Genomic DNA, 18879 nt, shown 5'->3' on the forward strand with positions numbered 1-18879 from the left:
TGGTAAATAAACAGGGCCGTTTTATGCTAAACCGAGCTCTTTAAAAACCAAAGCCACGCCTCCTGAATAGTTATGGGCTAGGTTAATGTTGACAACAGACAGATAGAGAGACAGACAGAAAAAAACAATATATCCCCGAGATCTTTCGACACAGGGGCATAAAACAGCACGGCTCTTAATGACCAATAAATTTACACTTTATTTAATGGGTGGTACTTTAGCTCTCTGGTCATCCATTCTTATTTTTTTTTCTGACGAGCAAGCTACATTTATACAGCTCATTATAATATTGAACGAATGATGGAAACTTCCAATGAAATATTCTTAAAGTTATATTCAGTTTTTCAGGTGGAATATGTACGAAGCGATGAGCGATGAACATAGATTTTTTTTTAATCTAAAAAATATTTACCGAGCTTGTAATGCTCTAAAAACAAGCAAATATATGCGTCTGGCCGAGAAACGGATAATGCGTACTTCCTAAAATACATATATACTATAGCTAAATCTATGAAAAGAAAGGGAAAATTCCTTTCATGACTGTTAAGTATCGGCGCAACTTTTTACACCGATAAATGTTCAGTGACTAAACAACGTAATATTAACAAAATAATTAAAATTATAGATATTTGCAGAAAATATTGTAAGAAACATGAAGTCCTAGATTGATAATGAGGTTGTACTGTTATCTGTTTTTCAGTATTCCTTCGAGGAGGAGGAGCCCGTCTGAGGAGGACCAGGAAATGTTGGGAGAGGGACGACGGTAAGTAAAAGTTTTGTGATAAGGTTCACATATTGATTGAATGAAAACTAAATTTTTAATTTCTATTTAAGAGATATGTTTTTGAAAAAAGGGTAGGTTTTGAATTAGCTGTCGGTTTGTGAATATTTCCATTTCTATTTGTTTTCTCTTTGATAACTCTTAGTTTATGGAGTTGATTTCTTGATAATTCTACTGTAATGTAAATTGGGCAAATCAATTGGTAAGTAGCCAAGGAGACCAAATACACACATAAATCTCGTCCGCATGTGTTTGTGTCTGCATGACACTAAAGAGGCCACATATGCATGTAAATTTTGTGCGGCAGTCTTTATGTTTGACGGTAGTGGACGAGGACTAATTGAAATTTACATACACTCGGCGTCGGCGTCCCAGGTTAACGTAGAACCAACGTCGTATGACATCATAACTAGTGAATGTGTTTAGCCTGTGCTAGATCCATTATGACGTCATAATTAATTCAATGTCATTTCCCGTATTTCTCGGTTTCAGTATAGAAATGGTAGAAAAAAACTGCATTTTGAAATTCACAGAATTCAATTTAAAATCATGCTGAAATAATCTTCTAAATATTTGATTTATATACATTTTAAATATAATGCTTAATGATAATATATTTCTTGAATTAGAGAAACCTGTAGGCACCTTTCATTTAATGGATCTTGACCTTAATTAAGTTGACAAATCCAAGACTATATCGTGTGATGAAATTGCCATGTATACAACAAACTGTAATAATGTAAATGGTACGTAACTATTTTGAAGGAATGTAAAAATCTTTTTAAAAAATCGTCAGTTGCCAACTACCGGTAAATAGTGTAATATCTTGATGAAATGTGTCTAAGTCAAAGATGTACGTGTTGTAGATTGTGTGTACATTTTCTGATATCTATCATGAAATGATGTGCATTCCTTTTCATAATTATTTGTTACTTATTACTTGGAGTTTTATTACAATTTCCCTATTAAATATGATCTTTTAAATTGAAAGTACAATTTTTTTATAAACATTTTACGCTGAAAGTAGCCCCGAACAGTCATTTAATAATAAAACCTGTGTAAGTGCAAAAAGGTCAAGAATATTAGTATCGGTAAATAAACTATCTCTCATTCGTTAGAGGGGAAAGGTATATATTTTAATCACTTTTTGTAATCATTTGGGTATGTTCTTTATTATATCAAAGATTGAAAACATTGTGACAAAGACTTCTGATATATATTTACAAATGTAGGGTGGAAAATTTACTGAAAATAAATAGAGTTCATTTGCCTATAGTTTTGAAAATGTGGACATATCTTTTATGTCAATTGAATAAAAAGGAATTTATTCTCGGGAAATATTGTTTAATACTGTTCAATTAATAAACAATAAAAACAACGATGTTTAAAGAAGCAATTCTGGGATTTTGTTGTCTTCTTTGCATGACAAGTACCCCTATAATGACTGAAATTGTGAAGTCGCAGTATGTATTTATCATTCCATGTTTAACTGGCTGCACTACATTTAATAACACGGAAACATTTCATGTGCTTTTAACTGATTGATAAGCAAGTGCTAATTTATCATATGAAAAATTGAAAATCTTCTCCGACATAGGTTCTACCTTAATATAAATAGATTAAAAATCGGCTACAAGGAAGTCACTGGGGCTTTTGAAATTGTTTTGCTATATCCATAATTCGTTATATTCGTGTAAGGAATCTGTTTTTTTTTATAGCTGGAGATCTATGATAACTTCGCTACATCCGTGAATTCGCAATATCCGTGTTCGTACTAAAGGAGTTTAACTGTACAGATAAAGTACTTCCTTAAAGGGTTATATGTAATTTTTGTCCCCCGCTTTCGCGAAAGCGAGGGGACATTAAATCTCATTCGTCTGTCAGTCTGTCAGTCTGTCAGTCTGTCCGTCACAAAATCTTTAACCTTGCCCATAACTTTTGATTTAGTGGAGCTCTTACTTTCATATTTCACATGTGTATTCCTTGTGATAAGACCTTTCTTTGGTGTCACAATTTTTATTAAATTTTCTTATGTCGGTTATGGCGTACCATAATTTCAATTCTCACCGTATAGTCGTTACGGATAGCTGGTCACGGCTGTAAGACCGGTTTGTAAAATTGTCGACGTGTGAGTTCAGAACAGGCCGTAGAAGTGGGAAGGTGTGTCCTTCATAAGACTAAGTGAAAATGGTGTATGACCTGTGTGGTCTCCAGACAAAAAAGCTGTGTGCATTTGGCCTGAATGTTTGGTGTGTTTGAGAAGTTTTCCTGTGTGGAAAGTGTAGCATTTTTAGTACATTGGCAGCGGTGAGTTTGAAATGTTTATTTTCTTAGCTAGGTTATTTTGTTTGTTTGTTTTTCTTTTCCTAAAGTTATTACTTTGTTCAGTTTAATTTGTGATAGATAATATACCCGACATATCCATTTATTCCTTATTAATGCGTTATTACCGACTATGGAAACCCAGACTTTGAAATAATGTGTTATTATAGGTGACCAGCTCGACCAGCTGTGAATACAAGTAACGTAAGTGTGACGTTATAGGGTGTCGTTACTACAGCGTTGGAGGAAATCCTACGCACTAAGACGTTGACGGTCGATGTGGACTGTGTACCAACGATAACATAAACCAACGACTTTGTCAGTGTGTATATATACGAACAATACGGTAACGTCTTGGGGTCACATTTATAGAAAGATCTACGGATTTGTGCACGTGTCGAGGAAATATTCGTCTAGTCGGTTTTGACAATATTTAAGTCGGTGTATAGACACTATTATTTTTTTTTTTTTTTGTTTATTATTATATTTTTTTTGTTTAGGTTTTTTTTTTTTTTTGTTTTTGTGTGAGTGTTGTGTGTGTGCGTGTTCGGAGTGTGTATATATTGTTTGGAGCACTATAATAAACTTTTGTTTGCACGTACTCTTTGTTCTTTTTCAAAGCTTGGTTGCAGCGAGGGTTTATTTCCATGCCATTTATCACAAATTGTGACAATTGGGGGCTCGTCCGGGATGGAAATATTTTAAATCAAAATATCCTTACGCTGTTTAACTGAACTTTGAAAATGGAGAAAGAGTTAGAGAAATTAGTAGAGATTGGGCAAAAGTTAGGTCTGCATGGAGATCAGTTGTTGGAATATGTTAGAGAAAAAGAAAGAGCAGAAAGAAAAGTTGAAGAAGATAAATTATTGAGAGAAGAGAGAGCAAAGGAACGAGATGCAAAGAGAGAAGAGAAAGAACTAGATTTGCAGATAGTACAATGTGAGCAAGAGGCTAAGAGAAAAGAAAAAGAGTTGAGCATGGAGATGCAAATGAAAGAATCAAGCAATCATTTGGCATTGTTAGAAAAACAAATTCAGTTAGAGAGAGTTAAAGCAGAGGCATTGGCATTAGAAGTTAGTGCTAAGCATCAAAGTACCCCCATGTCCCCTGAGGTGACTGTTCACAATCGTGCTAAAATGCCCAAACTTCCTCCCTTTAATGATCAAAGAGACTGTATTGACGCTTATCTACAAAGGTTTGAAAGGTTTGCAGAAAATGCTAAATGGTCTAAGGATACATAGTCAATAAATCTTAGTGCTTTGTTTACAGGTACTGCTCTTGAGGTTTACTCTTGTTTATCTCCTGGTGATGCATTTGATTATGATAAGCTCAACTGTTCCTTGCTTCAGAGGTTTAGAATGTCCGAAGAAGGTTTCCGCGAGAAATTCAGACGTTGTAAACCAGAAAAAGGTGAGAACCCTCCTCAATTCTTCGCGCGTTTAGACAATTATCTAAAAAGATGGATGGAACTCGCAAAATCCCCATCAACGTTTGATGGCTTAAGAGATCTTATGTTGCGCGAACAATTTATTTCAAGTTGTAGTAAGACTTTGGCTACTTTCTTACGAGAACGTCACCCGAAAGATGTTAAAGAAATGACGCGGTTAGCAGAGCAATTTATTGAAGCGCACGGCACTTCTTCATTTTCTTACGATCGCACAAATTATCAAGTAGCGACCGATGATGTGAGGTCAACGTCAACAACGTTTCAAAAGAAACCTTTCTCAAGTTCAGGTAAGAATGATAGAAAGTGTTACGAGTGTGGTAGATCTGGCCACATCGCTAAAGATTGTTTTGACAGGTTGAAGAAAGGAAATCGTTCTCAGACTTACAAAAGCGCAGCGATGCTAAGCTCTGGTTCTTCATCAAAGGCTACTTCCCGATCTGCAAAATCACAGCACCAGAAAGTTGATGTTGAGAGTGAGCATCAACAAGGAAACCAATCTACTGATTCAGGTAAACATGTAGGTTCTTTGTGTATTTTGGCAGATAAATTGAAAGACTGTTGCATACAAGACAATCAAGTTACGTTACGTTGTGGGCATATGTTACCGGTCATTGGTGGAGCTTGTCGTGTTTGTCATAATATGCCAGTTTCAGATGGGTATGTAGGTAATCATCCTGTGGAAGTTCTGCGAGACAGTGGATGCACTGGAGTTGTAGTAAAAACCAGTCTCGTACCTAAAGACCAACTGACAGGGCGGAGTGTGGAGTGTGTACTCATCGATGGGACTGTCCGGAAAGTTCCTGAGGCGTACATCAACATACATACACCGTTCATATCAGGTAAGGTCAAAGCTCTGTGTATGAACAACCCAGTCTATGGTTTAATCATAGGTAACATAAAAGGTGCCAGAGATCCTTCGGACCCTGATCCAAAGTGGGACACCCGTAGAAAAAATGAAGTTGAGGAAAACGATACACATCACTTGGTGGAAGGCTCAGCTGTACAGACAAGAGGTCAAGTACAGAAGGAAAAGGAAAAGTACAAAACATTGAAGGTAACTAGTATCACTGACAATTTCACTTCAGTAGATGATATGATAGTTGCACAAAATGAGGACGCTACACTGGATAAATATCGGGAATACGCAAAGACTGGTGTTAAGAAGTTCACAGGACAACAAAATGTGTCGTGGTTTGTCATTGAAGACGGTCTGTTGTTCCGATATTTCCAGTCTCCGAAGGTTAGTAGCAATAACATTTTCAAACAGTTTGTTGTTCCCTCACTACATCGTATTACAGTTATGAAACTTGCACATGATTGTGTACTGTCTGGTCACTTAGGAATAAGAAAGACAACAGATAGGGTATTGTCTAACTTTTATTGGCCAGGTGTACAAGGTGATGTAGGAAGATATTGTAGATCCTGTGACGTTTGTCAGCGAACAGTACCCAAAGGTAAGATCTTCCCAGTTCCATTAGAGTCTATGCCCCTCATTGAAACTCCTTTTGAGCGAGTTGCTGTAGATTTGATTGGTCCAATTTTCCCAGCAACAGATCGTGGGAACAGGTATGTACTCACTATGGTAGACTACAGTACAAGATACCCCGAAGCCGTCGCACTCAAAGGCATTGAGACGGAACGTGTGGCTGAGGCATTGTTTGAATTCTTCACTAGACTTGGAATTCCTAAGGAAATTTTATCAGATATGGGAACCCAGTTTACGTCTAACCTTATGAAAGAGGTAGGTCGTTTACTTTCCATTGCACAACTTACAACTACTCCGTACCACCCTGCCTGCAATGGTTTAGTTGAAAAGTTCAATGGAACGCTTAAACAAATGCTCCGACGTATGGCTGCTGAAAGACCCAAGGATTGGGACAGGTATATAGCACCCTTATTATTCGCATACCGTGAAGTTCCCCAAGAGAGCATGGGTTTTTCACCATTTGAATTATTATATGGTAGGTCAGTTCGAGGACCCATGACAGTTCTACGAGAGATGTGGACGAAAGAATTAAAAGACCCAGAAGTCAAGAGCACTTATCAGTATGTCATCGACTTGAAAGAGCGTTTAGAAGAGACATGTGAATTAGCTAGGAAGTCCTTACAGAAGTCCAGTCAGCGCTACAAGAAATATTACGATCGGAAAACAAGGTCACGTTCATTCAACGTTCAAGATAAGGTATTAATCCTCCTTCCGACGGACAACAACAAGCTACTCATGCAATGGAAGGGTCCATTTACCATTATTTCCAAATGTGGAATGGCTGACTACAGAGTGGATGTACAGGGCAAAATCAAGACTTTCCATGCTAACCTTTTGAAGAAGTATGTTGAAAGAGAGGTAAGTACACCGGAAGTTCTTAGTTCTTGTTCTGTCATTGAAGAAGAAATACCTCAAGATGGTGAGATTTCAGAAGGTGAGAGTGATTTCCCTCTAGAGATACCGCCTTCTGAAGCAAAGGAAACATTTCAAGATGTGAATGTTGACACAGATCTGACTGAGCAGCAACAAGATGACGTCAAAAAGATTTTATCGGAATTCAAAGATGTGTTGTCTGATTTACCAAATCTTACTCATTTGGCTCAGCATGAGATACATCTGACAACTACGGATCCTATTCACAACAAGCCGTATCAAATTCCATTTGCTCTACGTGATTCAGTTAGGGAAGAAATCAAGAAAATGATTGAGATGGACATCATAGAGCCGTCCGAATCCCCTTACGCCAGCTCTATCGTTGTTGCCAAGAAAGCTGATGGTTCTAAGAGAATATGCATCGACTTTAGAAAGCTAAACAAGGTGACAGTGTTTGATGCCGAACCAATGCCCGATCCCGAGGAAATTTTTGCTAGAATTGGACAAAGTAAGTATTTTACTAAAGTAGATCTTTGCAAGGGATATTGGCAAATTCCTATGAGGGACGAGGACAAAGACCTGACATCATTCGTCACTCCTGATGGTTTGTTTAGGTTCAAAGTAATGCCGTTTGGTCTATCAAACGCGGCGGCGACGTTTAATCGCATGATGCGCGTTTTGTTGAAAGATTTGAAAGATACTGATAGTTTCATTGACGATATCTTGATTCATTCAGAAACGTGGGAAGAACATTTGGTGTCTATTAGGTGTTTATTAGAAAGACTACGGTCGGGAAAACTGAATGCAAAACCATCTAAATGTTTTGTAGGTTTTAGCTCACTTGATTTTTTAGGTCACTCAGTTGGAAATGGTGTAATGCGACCTAATAATGACAAACTTGAAGCAATCAAGAAAGCCCCTCGCCCTGAAACCAAGAAACAGGTACGTTCTTTCTTGGGACTGATTGGTTATTACCGCAGGTTTGTTCCCAACTTTGCGGCAGTTGCTTGTCCTCTGACAGATTTGACTAAGAAAGGTACCCCAAATAAAGTCGAGTGGTGTGATGAACACGAGAGATCTTTTATGAATCTAAAGTCATTGCTTTTACACGCCCCAATACTTAGACTCCCTGACTTTAACAAAGACTTCTTTCTCAGAACTGATGCTTCCGACTACGGAATAGGTGCTGTTTTGTTGCAGAAGCATGAGAAAATGTTCCCTGTCGCATATGCCAGTAGAAAGTTGAATGAAAGAGAGAGGAATTATTCTGTGATTGAGAAAGAGTGTTTAGCTATTGTATGGGCTGTGAGAAAATTTCAGGCATATTTGTATGGTAGGACATTCGTTCTGCAGACAGATCATCAACCATTGGTCTATTTGAACAGATCAAAAGTGTCAAATGGTAGGTTGATGCGTTGGGCTATCTTTTTGCAGTCCTACAATTTTGTAGTTCATGCTATCAAAGGTGTTGATAACGTAGGCGCAGACTTTTTGAGTCGTCATGTTTTGTAAATATTGGTGGTTTGTTTTTACTTTCAAAATATGGTTTCCAATTTTGAAGCTGAAAAGGGGAGGTATTGTCACAATTTTTATTAAATTTTCTTATGTCGGTTATGGCGTACCATAATTTCAATTCTCACCGTATAGTCGTTACGGATAGCTGGTCACGGCTGTAAGACCGGTTTGTAAAATTGTCGACGTGTGAGTTCAGAACAGGCCGTAGAAGTGGGAAGGTGTGTCCTTCATAAGACTAAGTGAAAATGGTGTATGACCTGTGTGGTCTCCAGACAAAAAAGCTGTGTGCATTTGGCCTGAATGTTTGGTGTGTTTGAGAAGTTTTCCTGTGTGGAAAGTGTAGCATTTTTAGTACATTGGCAGCGGTGAGTTTGAAATGTTTATTTTCTTAGCTAGGTTATTTTGTTTGTTTGTTTTTCTTTTCCTAAAGTTATTACTTTGTTCAGTTTAATTTGTGATAGATAATATACCCGACATATCCATTTATTCCTTATTAATGCGTTATTACCGACTATGGAAACCCAGACTTTGAAATAATGTGTTATTATAGGTGACCAGCTCGACCAGCTGTGAATACAAGTAACGTAAGTGTGACGTTATAGGGTGTCGTTACTACAGCGTTGGAGGAAATCCTACGCACTAAGACGTTGACGGTCGATGTGGACTGTGTACCAACGATAACATAAACCAACGACTTTGTCAGTGTGTATATATACGAACAATACGGTAACGTCTTGGGGTCACATTTATAGAAAGATCTACGGATTTGTGCACGTGTCGAGGAAATATTCGTCTAGTCGGTTTTGACAATATTTAAGTCGGTGTATAGACACTATTATTTTTTTTTTTTTTTGTTTATTATTATATTTTTTTTGTTTAGGTTTTTTTTTTATATTTGTGTGAGTGTTGTGTGTGTGCGTGTTCGGAGTGTGTATATATTGTTTGGAGCACTATAATAAACTTTTGTTTGCACGTACTCTTTGTTCTTTTTCAAAGCTTGGTTGCAGCGAGGGTTTATTTCCATGCCATTTATCACAAATTGTGACATTTGGGTACCACCAAATTTGACCTTTTGACCTTGACCTTGGAGTTTGAACCACTTTTACACAAAAATTCCAAACTTTTACTTTGGCCATAAGTTTTGAATAGTAGGTACTAGGACTTTGATATTTCACATAAATATTGTTTGTGGCAAGGCCTTTCATTGGATAACAACAACCTTGGCCTTCTGAGCTTGACCTTGGAGATTTACGTACCTATGAAAAAACTTTAACCTTGACCATATCTTTTGAACGGCGAGGACTAAGGCTTTCGAACATCACATATGTAATACTTGTGAGAAGACCTTTCATTGGATACCAATAACTTTTACCCTTTGACCTTGACCCTGGAGTTTTAACTACTTAAAAAAATTAACCTTGGTCACAATTTTTTAACAGTAAATACTAGGACTTTTATATTTCAAATATGTATTTGTTGTGGCAAGACATTTCATTGGATACCAACAACCTTGACCTTTTGACCTTGACCTTGGAGATTTACGTACTTATGAAAAAACTTTAACCTTGACCATATCTTTTGAACAGTGATGGCTAGAGTTTTCGTACTTCACAAATGTTATCCTTTTGAGAAGACCTTTTATTAGATACCAACAACTTTGACCCTTTGTGCTTGACATTGGAGTTTTAACTACTTTTTTAAAAAACTTTAACTTTGGTCAAACTTTTGAAGGGTAGATACTAGGACTTTTATATTTCATATATGTATTCTTTGTGGCAAGTCCTTTCATTGGATATCAACAACATTGACCTTTTGACCTTGACCTTAAAGATTTACGTACTTATGAAAAAAACTTTAACCTTGACCATAACTTTTGAACAGTAAGGGCGAGGCCTTTTATACTTCACATAAAAATGACATCTCATCCACAAAGAAACCGAAAGCGGAGGACCACAATTCTTTGAATTTGCTTGTTTAATTACTTGTTTATTTAATTACATTGGAAGAGTACACCCCCCCCCCAATACATCGTTTGGCTTTGTCGGCATTCTATGATTAATTGATATATGTGATGAATTAATGTTTTCTACACCTGGCAATGAAATAGAATAGAATACAATGCAAGGGAGAGACAATCAAAATAATCGATCATCTTGCAGTCACCGTTCGTTTACTGTTCAGTTTTAAGATCAATGGGGGTGTGCAATTATATCTGAGTCAACTTGTTGCATAAAGCGATTATCAAATCACAAAATATAGATACATGTATTTTCTACTAATATGTAAATAAACTAGTAGTTAAAATTCATCATAAAGCTAAACTTTTGAACTGATGTCTGTTTTAATTATTCTGATACTTTTTTTTTTATTTTTTCTGCAGGGGTTGGTGATTACAGCCGTTGGCAGACAGGTCTGTCCGGTAGGTAAATGTAATATTCAAAAATCAATAACTTACGATTTTGAAGTTTTTTTTATATGCTTTTTATCTCATTTGAGCTGAAAGCTTAAGGTGATTCGAACGTGACGAAAATACGTCAACTGCGCAACGCGAAACGTCAAGGAAATTTAATCTCTACGCAAAATGCTCTTATACATAAACTTTTTAATACAACAATTATTGATTTTTTTTTTTTCATTAATAAACAAAAATAAAAAATAGTTAAATACGGAAAAATCATATTGTTTTTTATCGTTGATTTTATTTAACAAATGTTTAATTAATTTAAGATTACATTTCCGCGACGTCAGCTGATGGCGATTGGGCCTTGGAACGAAGTTCGAAGTTTGCATGAATTTTAGTTGTTTGCATAATCATCGCGTTGGATTTAAACTTAAGGAAGAAATGTATAGCGAGAAATATCATATTTGAACCCAATACTACACGCAAACCGTTAGGCACGTCCGATTTATGTGTTAAATTCAAGCCTGAACCGAGAGCTATTGAGGGGATATAATTTTTCGATATTTGGCTTACTATTATAGCAAATTATTGATAAAAAAAATCCAGGTGCCTGTGTAAATATCAACTGTTGTCCAGTATTCAAACAGTAAGATGAGCTAAGAAGTCTGAATATGACCAGACCACAATTATTTCAGTCATAAGTACCACCCTACGCACCTTTGAGCTGTTGAGTACGTTGAAACATGAACGATGACTGTTATATTTATGCAGACTACGCTATACCGTATACATAATATATATACTTACTTGGAACATTAAAAATCATACATATATGTAAAACATGATACACAATTGCCCTTCCAGACATAAATCATTAAGTGAAAAAGAAGATAAATACCACAATATTTTGATAGTTTTGCGACTTAGAATGTTGGCTTTATAAGAGATGTCGTGAAAAAAAAATATATCACTTTTTTTGCTTTTGATATTACTAATATAAGTAAAACGATTATAATTTTTTCATATTTTTGATTCATATTCTCTAACTTAGGACATATCGGAAGACACAAAATTAAGTTTTAATTATTTTAGAATGAAAAAATTATGATTTTTTTATGGAAAAAACATAAATAACAGTACATTTTTTGTTTATATTTTAGAATGAAAGGGAAGTTACTCCTCGTCAGATTCTCAAATTGGGGCCTCATATAGGGTTTTCAATTGAAAAATGAAGGAATAGTCACCAATGAAGCATGGACATGAAGCATTTTAATTTTTTGGATATGAAAATAAATAAATAAACTATTAAACGATTTCAATATCGAAATTAGACGGCGATTTATTACCAATTCAGGGCCCTGTCGCCATGAAAAAAACCCAAACATTTTTCATGTTAATTATACAGATAAACAAGACACTAGAATACAACATATAATGTACATGTATAATGGAAAACAATTCTTTGATTAAGTAAATAAATTGGTAGTATCTAAATTAATTATCATGTCTATGCAAATGCTGTTTTATTATTTTAATTATCTCTATAATGTGTAATCATTCCTGGAGGAAAAATGAATTTTCAGAATCTACAATAATTATTGAAATTCAAAATCTGAGATGACTAATTAACTTTTGCAAAAACAAATAAAAAATTAAATAAATAAATAAACAAAAATTAAAACAAACCAAAGAAAAAAACCGAACAAAACAAAACAAAAAAAAAAAAAAAAACAAAACAAACAACACCCCCCCCCCATAAAAAAATATAAAAGCAAATAAAAAACACAAGATTTTTTTTAACTGAACCAAACTATGGTACTGCTATACCAAATGTACCTATGTCAAATTTGATATTGGAATTAAAAAAATCTTGTTTTTCTCATTTTTTCCCTTGATAATTCAAAATCTTGAGCGGCAGGTTTGTAAACTAATAAATAAAAAAAATGTTGGTCTAAATATTACATGGCATACATGAAAAATACATTATTTTCAATATGTCAGAGGAAATTCGAACTGAGAGATTATTTTAATAATTATTAAAATAACTATTTCAATACTTTTTAATTATTCTGTAGGAAGACAATGTTATTATCTTCCATTTCCATGACATAAAAATACGATTGGAAATAAAATCTTTTTATTTTCTAATTTTGATTATGTCTATCACTTGTTAACTTTTGGACAACAAACAAGTTCAACACTCTCATGTTCAGAGGCCGTTGCCATGGAAACTAGCGTATTGACCCATATCAAAACTTTCATTATTCAGGACAGGGAATTCTCTAGTATCGTTCTAATCATTTTTAAGAAAATCCAATAACTTTGGCGACAGGTTCGAATCACCTTAAGTGAGCTTTTCTGATCACATTTTGTCTGTAGCCCGTCTGTCCGTCTGTCTGTCCGTTTGTATTTTTTTTTTCATTTTCAACTTCTTTTCCAGAACCACTTAGCTAATTTTAATCAAACTTGCCATATCCTTGGATAAAGGAGATTCAAGTTTCTTTTTTTCAATTGAAGGGCAATGCCCGAATTCAAGTGGTGATGTATAATAGTGAACATTTGGAGGTATGTTTTAAGGTCTTCAATCCCTAATAGGAAGAAATTCAATGAAATTGAAAACATAAAAGATATGTAGGCATTCAATACTCAATTTATTTAGACATAGTTCCCATTTATTACTATGTATTTTTAGTGGGATGTGTCCTAATTCATGCCCTTGAATTTTGGTTAGAGTTATCTCCCCTTTTTTAGTAAATAAAAAAATCAATTAAAAAAAATTTAGCAAGTAAAAAAATTGTTTTCAGTTATCATTCTATTTTTAATATTTCAATGCATCTTTCCACCACAGAATTTACTGATATTCAAATTATTTTAATTTGTATTTTGAAAAAAAAAGCTTTTCCCCATGGACTTCAATGGAATCTTTGTAAATTAACTACTCCTTAATTAATGAACTTTTTGAAAAATTCTCGTGGGCAATCCTTTCCCACTATAAAATGCTTTAATATAGTATCAGAGTATTGTGTACTTGACGGACATTTAAGGGTATAGAACCTGGTCCCATTAGGGATTGAAATCCTTACAAGTCTGCTTCTCAAGAACCACTGAGCAAGGAAAGAAGAAACTTAAGCAGGGGAATATTCCTTAAGTAGTGTATATTCAATTTAGATCAAATAATTGACCCTAAGGGTTAGGGATGGGCCACAAGGGTTCATCAAAGTTTTACATAGAAACACATAGAACAAGCCTAGTATTCCGACGGTCCAATAGTCCGACAGCCCAGTAGTCCGACGGTCCGATAGTCCGACAGCCCAGTAGTCCGACGGTCCGATAGTCCATCAGCCCAGTAGTTCGACGGTCCAATTATCCGACGGCCCAGTAGTCAGACATTTTGACCATCACCAATATTTTGATAGAGTTTAAATTATTTCCATCAGAAATCATTTCAAGGAAATTACGAAAAACTGCCAAAATCGACCGAAGTAAAAGTGTAACACTAAGTGTAAGGGTAGAAACAAAAATTCACTTTTCATTCCCCCGGGTCGAAAGATTGAGCCCATAAGGGTGCATGTGTGTTTTTTTCTGTCTTCCATCTATTTGTAAACTATGACCTGCCAAACAAGATGTGTTTGTAAAACACTGATGCCCCCGTATGGCAACATAGCAAAGATTAAACTTTTCGTAAATGAAAATTTAATTAAATAGTACCAAAACTAGGGTATTCTCACTAGATAACAATTTTGAAATTTGAAAGTAAGCTAATGTTTAAGTTTATTAATAATTACAAAAATCTCCAAGGTCAAGGTCAAAAGGTCAATGTAATTAGTATCAAATGAAAAGTCTTGCCACATAAAATACTTCTGTAGAGCATGAAAGCCCTAGCCCTAACCCTTCAGAAGGTATGGTCAACGTTCATTTTCTTAAAATGTAGGCCAAACTCCAAGGTCAAGGACAAAGGGTCAAAGTAATTGTTATCAAATGAAAGGTCTTATCATAAGGATCAAATATATTAAGTATGAAAGCACTAGCCCTAACTCTTTAAAATTAATTGTCAAGGTTTTTTTTTTTTTAAAGTAGGTCAATCTCAAAGATCTAGGTCAAAGGGTCAAAGTTCTTGGTATCCAATGAAAGATCTTCTCACATGGATTACATGTATGAAAAATGAAAGCCCTATCCCTTACCGTTTAAAAGTTATGGGCAAGGTAAAAGTTTTTTTACAAGTAAGGAAATCTACAAGGTCAAGGTCAAAGGGTCAAAGTTGTTGGTATCTAGTGAAAGGACTTTTAACAAACATTATATATTTGAAGTATAAATGCCTAGTCGTCTACTGTTCAAAAGATATGGACAAAGTAAAATTTTAAAATTTTCATGTAAAAGTGGGTCAAACTCCAAGGTCAAGGTCAAAGAGTCAAAGTTATTGTTATCAAATGAAAGGTCTTGTCATAAGGATCACATATGTAAAGCATGAAAGCACTGGCCGTAACTCTATAAACGTTATTGTCAAGGTTTGATGGGTCAAACTCCAAGGTAAAGGTCAAAAGGTCAAATTTGGTGGTACCCTAAGAAAGGTGTTGTCACAAGGAATACACATATGAAATATGAAAGTCATAGCTCCACTAAATCAAAAGTTATTGGCAAGGTTAAAGTTTTTGCGGACAAACAGACAAACAGAGAGACAGAGAGAGAGACGGACAGACAGACAGACACGACAAAAACTATAAACCCCCGAAACTTCATTTACGGGGGCATAAAAATAGCGTTTTGAACATTAAAGTCTTCGGGAAGAGGGGGGGGGCTGTTTTGACAGAAAACTGTAAAAAAAAATATGCACTTCAAGGAAATGAATACTTTAATTTGCTTTCTAATTTCCATAATAATTATAATTGAATATTTTGTATATAAAAGTAATCAAATTAAAAATATTTTTCTACTTATTTAAAACAACAGTTACTTATAAAGATCTGACTTTTCTGTAAATCAAACAGTTAAGATCAACTCAAAGATATAAAAGAGGCAATTCGTATGTAGAAATATTTTCTGCCATGCAACCAGGGACGTATGTAGTATTATTTTTAAAAAGGGGAGGGGGCAAAAAAAAAAGCATTTTGTCCGAGAATTGAGTCAATTAATGTTTTGTTGTACCTTTTATTGTCCCCCGCTTTCGCGAAAGCGGGGGGACATTAAATCTCATTCGTCTGTCTGTCTGTCGTCTGTACGTCTGTCCTGTCCGTCACAAAAACTTTAACCTTGTTCATAACTTTTGATTTAGTGGAGCTATTACTTTGAATTCATATTTCACATGTGTATTCCTTGTGAAAAGACCTTTCTTTGGGTACCACCAAATTTGACCTTTTGACCTTGACCTTGGAGTTTGACCCACTTTTACACAAAAATTACAACATTTTACTTTGGCCATAACTTTTGAGTAGTAGGTACTAGGACTGTCTGTCCGTCTGTCCGTCACAAAAACTTTAACCTTGCCCATAACTTTTGATTTAGTGGAGCTATGACTTTCATATTTCACATGTGTATTCCTTGTGAAAAGACCTTTCTTTGGGTACCACCAAATTTGACCTTTTGACCTTGACCTTGGAGTTTGACCCACTTTTACACAAAAATTACAACATTTTACTTTGGCCATAACTTTTGAGTAGTAGGTACTAGGACTTTCATATTTCATATATGTATTGCATGTAGCAAGACCTTTCATTGGATAACAACAACCTTGACCTTTTGACCTTGACCTTGGAGATTTACGTACTAATGAAAAAACTTTAACCTTGACCATATCTTTTGAACTGTGAGAACTAAGGCACTCATACTTCACAAATGTAATCCTTGTGAGAAGACCTTTCATTGGATAACAACAACCTTGACCTTTTGACCTTGACCTTGGAGATTTACGTACTTATGAAAAAACTTAACCTTGGTCACAACTTTTTAACAGTAGATACTAGGTCTTTTATATTTCACATATGTATTTCTTGTTGCAAGACATTTCATTGGATACAAACAACCTTGACTTTTTGACCTTGACCTTTCAGATTTACGTACTTATGAAAAAACTTTAACCTTGACCATAACTTTTGAACGGTGAGGGCTAGGGCTTTCATACTTCACACATGTAATCCTTGTGAGAAAACCTTTCATTGGATATCAAAATCTTTGACCCTTTGATCTTTAACTTGGAGTTTTAACTACTTTTTTAAAAAAAACTTTTACTTTGGTCACAACTTTTGAACGGTAGATACTAGGACTTTTATATTTCACATATGTATCCTTTGTGGCAAGGATATCAACAATTTTGACCTTTTGACCTTGACCTTAAAGATTTGCGTACTTATGAAAAAAACTTTAACCTTGACCATAACTTTTGAACAGTAAGGGCTAGGGCTTCCATACTTCACATATGTAATCCTTGTGAGAAAACCTTTCATTGGATATCAAAATCTTTGACCCTTTGATCTTGAACTTGGAGTTGACCTACTTTTAAAAAACACTTTACTTTGGCCATATCTTTTTAACGGTCAGGATTAGGGTTTTCATCCTTTAAAAAAATCAACTTCAGTGTTACTTTCTAGATAAATGACATATGATAGTATGTTCATATTACACACAATATGTCATAAAAAATAACATCTCACCCACAAAGACACCGAAAGCGGGGGACCACAATTCTTTGAATTTGCTTGTTTATTTTCTTTTTAACATACATGTATTTTGTAAGTTGTCTTCCGTGCATGTTGTGTAAAATCAGGTTCGTCACTTTTGAACGCCAACGAATGAAAATGTGATTTACCTCCGCCCATTCTGTGCCGTAAGCGGTCCAACATTTCATTCAGCGTCATTCATACAACATCGATTTTGTATGCCTGCTAATCAAAATAATAGGAATGTAAGACTTTTTACCGTAAAGATTTGCATAGGAACAAATTTCTAAACTTAAGGTATAACAATTACTTTATATGAGAAGAAGATGGGCGCATTTGGCGGGTGATCTGCAGGAATCATTTGTAAGAAAAATTTGATGGTTTAAATATCCATGATTTGGTTGACTGAACATACCTGGTCAGATTTTACAATCACGTGCATGAGTTTTTTTCTGTTTTTTTTCTTTTTTTTCATTTAGTTTGAAAGACATTATGAAATTGTAACATTTATGTCCATTTTTTTTTCTAGGGGGTACTATAACATAGTAATGTTTCACAAAAAATTTAACCTAAAACATTTAATGCATAGATGCATGATACGTGTACATGTACATGTATATTATTAAAATAGAAGATTAGAATTGATTTCGCTTGAGAACCAAACTGAACCAAATTTTATCTAATTCAAAATTTTAAAACATCAGTACATAAACCGAAACTGACAAAATAAATGGTTGTTTGCCTTAATAAAAATAAATTAACGCCCCATGCCAGTTTCGAACCAAAAACTTCTCGTTTCGAGTGCACTGAACAGGTAGCCTAACTAACTGAGCTATCACCGTTACACATAAGCAAATGTTTTTAAAAGGACAAAGACGCACCAAATTGACATATTTGGATTTTTTGGAAAAAGTTTATTTTTCGTGGTCTCTGGGTCTTCTCTCCATTTTTTAAAAAAGTGTATTCGGTTCAAAATACACACAAATAACGTTTCAAAATCATGGAGAGAAGACCCAGACATAGAAAGTTTTGAGAAAAATGTGTTTAAAAATGTACCATTTTGTACCAAATGTCTGATATGGCCAGTTTTCAAGTTATTTTTTAGCAAATCAAAGCTCAATTTCGGGAAAATATTTTCCGTTCCTGTTGCACAGGAACCCGATAAATTAAAAGATATGTTAAAATTTCATGTGACATGTCAATACAATTTTCACTTTTCAAGTACGCCCAGGTTTCTGCCGAATGCCAATCAAAAGCGCCCTCGTTCTTTATGGCTTGATCAGTAAATATAAAACAATAGCTGAGAAGGAACAAATTTAATATTTTTTTATATCACAAATATAATTTATCACAACACACTCATCCTTTCTTCCTTACCCTGCTGGTCGCAACAACTTTTGCAGC

The 18879-nt window shown here is 34.9% G+C and overlaps 1 pseudogene; it reads left to right on the forward strand.

The window, feature by feature from the left end:
• The first annotated feature begins 4402 nt into the window (after nt 1–4402).
• On the forward strand, nt 4403–9128 carry LOC134278714 (uncharacterized; annotated as a pseudogene).
• Nucleotides 9129–18879: the final 9751 nt, after the last annotated feature.

Source organism: Saccostrea cucullata, unplaced genomic scaffold (assembly GCF_032062105.1).
Source record: "Saccostrea cucullata isolate Sc308-1 unplaced genomic scaffold, CSIRO_AGI_Scuc_v1 ctg9682, whole genome shotgun sequence".
NCBI classification, from domain to species: Eukaryota; Metazoa; Mollusca; class Bivalvia; order Ostreida; family Ostreidae; genus Saccostrea; species Saccostrea cuccullata.